The sequence below is a fragment of the Leuciscus leuciscus genome (assembly GCF_965113295.1).
Source record: "Leuciscus leuciscus genome assembly, chromosome: 10".
NCBI lineage: Eukaryota > Metazoa > Chordata > Actinopteri > Cypriniformes > Leuciscidae > Leuciscus > Leuciscus leuciscus.
The window spans coordinates 23,011,907-23,017,906 of record NC_138734.1 but is presented as its reverse complement, the minus strand read 5'-3'; the positions used below and the strand labels follow the sequence as shown (position 1 = coordinate 23,017,906).

At 41.5% G+C, this 6,000-nt stretch overlaps 1 long non-coding RNA gene across 1 annotated transcript in view; it reads right to left on the bottom strand.

Moving 5' to 3' along the window:
* Positions 1-1,620: 1,620 nt before the first annotated feature.
* The window catches only part of LOC309508615, a 190,932-nt gene continuing 186,552 nt past the window's right edge, over positions 1,621-6,000 (bottom strand). The window contains exon 2 of the long non-coding RNA XR_014209606.1: positions 1,621-1,779. This is a non-coding gene — a long non-coding RNA (uncharacterized lncRNA). The remainder of the gene's footprint in view (positions 1,780-6,000) is intronic.

Here is a 6,000-nt window from a genome sequence, read left to right as displayed (position 1 = left end):
TTCGTCTGACTGTAACGTTGTTTTCATGAAATATTAGGGCATATTGTTAATTTGCAGTTTAATACGTTGCTTATACAAATAGCCTACATTTTATTTCAACATTCAGTCGATGTTTACTTATCTCAGTATAGCAATACAGTTTGCTAAAACATCATCATTCATTCACACACGCGATTTAAATTTAAACTGTCTTTGCCAGCTGTGGTAAACAGCGCGCATTCATGCCGTTTATTCATTCATAAACAGAAACCCACGTGAAGAAATTCACGTGAGAAGGAAAAAACTTACTTGTATTCCTCAGCTCGCTCCTCGATATACCCGCACTTCTGAGGGACATTTTCGATTAGTATTATTCCTCACAGCGCTGCAAGACGGTGTAAACAATGATCTAAATAAACGTGTGTGTTTTCTCGAGCTGATGGGGGCGTTCACAGGATCGTCTCAGTCATTTGCGTTTGAATAGCGCGCGCTCTCCGTGGGCGGGGCCGATTATAACGTAATGAGATGAGATGAGCTCGACTGGAATCGCTCTCTTTTAATACAGATTTCACAAGATGAGAATAATTGTTTTTTTATATAAATGACTTCATTTAAAAGAAGAGAATTCAAGCTTCATGCCTGTCTGTCTGTATGTCTGTTTGACTGAGTATTCGCTGAGTTATTGTTAATTTTCGGACGCGTTTCAGAATGGACTTCACTGGCAGAGAGAAGGCAGAACTCGCTTCGTGTTTATTTTTCTTTATTTGGCAAAAAGCACAACACTTTGTTTTTATTGTGAGTATACACAAAAATAATACACATTTAACAGAATCGATTGATGTATGAAACTCCTATGGAAAATCAAAGTCAACAGAGTATTTATGAGTTTCTTTTACACTAATAAAAAAAAAGCGAGCTGGTATCGCCGGCGATACCGTAGACCTCAGGGGGTTAATGATGTTATGTCACATATGCTCAACAATTATTGTGAAGTTCTGAGTTTTTGTTTAGGATTTATAGGTTTTTGAGTGTATTTTGTCACGCCCATTTTATAAATGACTCTATTACAGTCATCAAAATGCAAAAGTTCAACTTTTTTTTGATAATTATTGATCTAGAGAGTCCAGAGAATTGTCCTAGACTGGTCTGGTTCTGATCGGGCGAAAAACCAGGGACTAGTTCGCATTAACATAATTACGAATATTTAATGAACGGTTTGATTGGCAGCAATGGTTCTTGAGGCAAAGTTGTTCATCATGAGGAGATCTATCAAATGATATGCATATTGTGTTGATGTGTGCAACACCACGTGATTACAGAGGGCGTAAACCTCGTAAGCGCCAACTAGTGGCCGATTTCTTTCAAAATTCTTACAGACCTCTAGGGCCATGAGTCGAACATGCCCATCGAGTTTCGCTCCGATCGGCCTGTGTTAATCTTGTCTTATAGGTGCTCAAATTTCATTGGCCGACGGCGGCCATGTTTTTTGAGATACGCCAATGTCCTCATAGATATACATGGGGCCTTGGACCAAGACACTGCATACCAATTTTCAAGTAATTTGGACTAACGGTCAGGTGGTCATAGCCCTTTTCGTGTTTTTTTAAATGTTATAGCGCCACCTAGTGCTCAATCGTCGCGATGTTTTTACTGTCACCTCATAGTGAGCTCATACATATGTGTACCGAGTTTGGTGAAAATATCTCATTTTGTTCACGAGTTATAGCCATTTTAGTAAAATTAGCTCCGCCTCCTGCGAAGGTTTTGACGCCTCTTAGCAACCGTGGATCGAAATTTCAACTTTTTTTTCGATAATTATAGATATTCAGACTCCAGAGAACATTTCTGCACTGGTTTGGTTCCGATCGGGCGAAAAACCAGGGACTAGTTCGCAAAAGTAGGTTTTGGACAAAATTCGACATAGCAGAAAATTTTCCCTGCCTACATCCAAATCGGAGATAGCCATTTTGTCCGCCTTGAGCCAAGGATTCCAACGATATAAGACACTTGATCCTGGGACAAACGGTCTAAGAGTTATGAGCGATTTCGTACTTTTGGTTGCTGTAGTGCCACCTATGGGCCAATTGGGGTCATACTCTGATAGGTTGTCCCCAAATTGAGGCCTACCATCTGGCCAGGTTTCACGTCTCTAGGCCTTACGGTTTGTCCTGCACGATGCGTTTTACGAATCCTTACAATTACAATAGGGTTTCAGCATTTCATGCTTGAACCCCTAATAAGAATGAAGGCTTTTTGCCAGTTTTAGCGCCACCTATGGTCCGATCTCCATGAAACTCTGCATGCTTCCTCGCCATGTTCTGACACATATGCTCATCAATTTTTGTGAAGTTCTGAGTTTTCATTTGGGATTTATAGGCTTTTTAGTGTATTTTGCCACGCCCCTTTTCTAAATGACCCTGTTACAGCCACCCAAATGCAAAAGTTCAACTTTTTTTCGATAATTATTGATCTAGAGAGTCCAGAGAATTGTCCTAGACTGGTTTGGTTCCGATCGGGCCAAAAACCAGGGACTAGTTCGCAAAAGTAGGTTTTGGACAAAATCCGACATAGCAGAAAATGTTCCCTGCCTACATCCAAATCGGAGATAGCCATTTTGTCCGCCTTGAGCCAAGGATTCCAACGATATAAGACACTTGATCCTGGGACAAACGGTCTAAGAGTTATGAGCGATTTAGTACTTTTGGTTGCTGTAGCGCCACCTATGGGCCAATTGGGGTCATACTCTGATAGGTTGTCCCCAAATTGAGGCCTACCATCTGGCCAGGTTTCACGTCTCTAGGCCTTACGGTTTGTCCTGCACGATGCGTTTTACGAATCCTTACAATTACAATAGGGTTTCAGCATTTCATGCTTGAACCCCTAATAAGAATGAAGGCTTTTTGCCAGTTTTAGCGCCACCTATGGTCCGATCTCCATGAAACTCTGCATGCTTCCTCGCCATGTTCTGACACATATGCTCATCAATTTTTGTGAAGTTCTGAGTTTTCATTTGGGATTTATAGGCTTTTTAGTGTATTTTGCCACGCCCCTTTTCTAAATGACCCTGTTACAGCCACCCAAATGCAAAAGTTCAACTTTTTTTCGATAATTATTGATCTAGAGAGTCCAGAGAATTGTCCTAGACTGGTTTGGTTCCGATCGGGCCAAAAACCAGGGACTAGTTCGCAAAAGTAGGTTTTGGACAAAATCCGACATAGCAGAAAATGTTCCCTGCCTACATCCAAATCGGAGATAGCCATTTTGTCCGCCTTGAGCCAAGGATTCCAACGATATAAGACACTTGATCCTGGGACAAACGGTCTAAGAGTTATGAGCGATTTAGTACTTTTGGTTGCTGTAGCGCCACCTATGGGCCAATTGGGGTCATACTCTGATAGGTTGTCCCCAAATTGAGGCCTACCATCTGGCCAGGTTTCACGTCTCTAGGCCTTACGGTTTGTCCTGCACGATGCGTTTTACGAATCCTTACAATTACAATAGGGTTTCAGCATTTCATGCTTGAACCCCTAATAAGAATGAAGGCTTTTTGCCAGTTTTAGCGCCACCTATGGTCCGATCTCCATGAAACTCTGCATGCTTCCTCGCCATGTTCTGACACATATGCTCATCAATTTTTGTGAAGTTCTGAGTTTTCATTTGGGATTTATAGGCTTTTTAGTGTATTTTGCCACGCCCCTTTTCTAAATGACCCTGTTACAGCCACCCAAATGCAAAAGTTCAACTTTTTTTCGATAATTATTGATCTAGAGAGTCCAGAGAATTGTCCTAGACTGGTTTGGTTCCGATCGGGCCAAAAACCAGGGACTAGTTCGCAAAAGTAGGTTTTGGACAAAATCCGACATAGCAGAAAATGTTCCCTGCCTACATCCAAATCGGAGATAGCCATTTTGTCCGCCTTGAGCCAAGGATTCCAACGATATAAGACACTTGATCCTGGGACAAACGGTCTAAGAGTTATGAGCGATTTAGTACTTTTGGTTGCTGTAGCGCCACCTATGGGCCAATTGGGGTCATACTCTGATAGGTTGTCCCCAAATTGAGGCCTACCATCTGGCCAGGTTTCACGTCTCTAGGCCTTACGGTTTGTCCTGCACGATGCGTTTTACGAATCCTTACAATTACAATAGGGTTTCAGCATTTCATGCTTGAACCCCTAATAAGAATGAAGGCTTTTTGCCAGTTTTAGCGCCACCTATGGTCCGATCTCCATGAAACTCTGCATGCTTCCTCGCCATGTTCTGACACATATGCTCATCAATTTTTGTGAAGTTCTGAGTTTTCATTTGGGATTTATAGGCTTTTTAGTGTATTTTGCCACGCCCCTTTTCTAAATGACCCTGTTACAGCCACCCAAATGCAAAAGTTCAACTTTTTTTCGATAATTATTGATCTAGAGAGTCCAGAGAATTGTCCTAGACTGGTTTGGTTCCGATCGGGCCAAAAACCAGGGACTAGTTCGCAAAAGTAGGTTTTGGACAAAATCCGACATAGCAGAAAATGTTCCCTGCCTACATCCAAATCGGAGATAGCCATTTTGTCCGCCTTGAGCCAAGGATTCCAACGATATAAGACACTTGATCCTGGGACAAACGGTCTAAGAGTTATGAGCGATTTAGTACTTTTGGTTGCTGTAGCGCCACCTATGGGCCAATTGGGGTCATACTCTGATAGGTTGTCCCCAAATTGAGGCCTACCATCTGGCCAGGTTTCACGTCTCTAGGCCTTACGGTTTGTCCTGCACGATGCGTTTTACGAATCCTTACAATTACAATAGGGTTTCAGCATTTCATGCTTGAACCCCTAATTAAAGCTGCAAGCAGCATTTATCGGGGTTCAAGCAGTTAACGCCTTTAAGGCCTTTAAGCACACAAGCATCAAAAGACATTAAGTTTTATTTAGAAAGCATTTAACAACTGACATAATAGACGGAAAAGACCATTTACAGCCAATACAGGCAGTTTACCATGGGAAATATATGGTTTTAAAGCTTTTTAACAGTTATAGCGCCACCTTTGGTCCGATCTCCATAAAATTTGGCATGCTTGTTAATGATGTTATGTCACATATGCTCACCAATTTTTGTGAAGTTCTGAGTTTTCATTTATGATTTATAGGCATTTTAGTGTATTTTGCCACGCCCCTTTTATAAATTACCCTATTACAGCCACCCAAATGCAAAAGTTAAACTTTTTTTCAATAATTATTGTTCTAGAGAGTCCAGAGAATTGTCCTAGACTGGTCTGGTTCCGATCGGGCGAAAAACCAGGGACTAGTTCGCAAAAGTAGGTTTTTAACATATTCATGAATATTTAATTAAGTGTTTGATTGACAGCAATGGTTCTTGAGGCAAAGTTGTTCAGCATGAGCAGATCTATAAGATGATATGCATTTTGTGATGATCAGTGTAACACCACGTGATTACAGAGCCATAAAACTCGTTAGCGCCAACTAGTGGCCGATTTCTTTCAAAATTCTTACAGACCTCTAGGGGCTTGAGCCGAACATGCCCACCGAGTTTCGCTCCGATCGGACTTCGTTAACGGTGCTCAAACCTCATTGGCCAATGGCGGCCATGTTTTTCGAGATACGCCAATATCCTTTTAGACATAGGTGGCCCCTTGGGCCAAGACACTGCATACCAAATTTCAAGTCATTCGGAAAAACGGTCAGGTGTCTATATGTTTTTTTTTGTTTATAGCGCCACCATGTGGCCAATCGACGCAATTTTTTTTACTGTGACCTCAGATTGACCTCTTAAACATGTGTGCCAAGTTTGGTGAAGATATCTCATTTACTTCTCGAGTTATAGCCATTTTAGTAAAATAGGCTCCTCCCACAACCTTAATTTATCACCCCCTAGCGACCAGGAATCGGAATTCCGACTTTTTTTCGATAATTATTGATCTTCAGACTTCAGAGAACAATTCTGCTCTGGTTTGGTTCCGATCGGACGAAAAACCAGGGACTAGTTTGCAAAAGTAGGTTTTTGACAAAATTCAA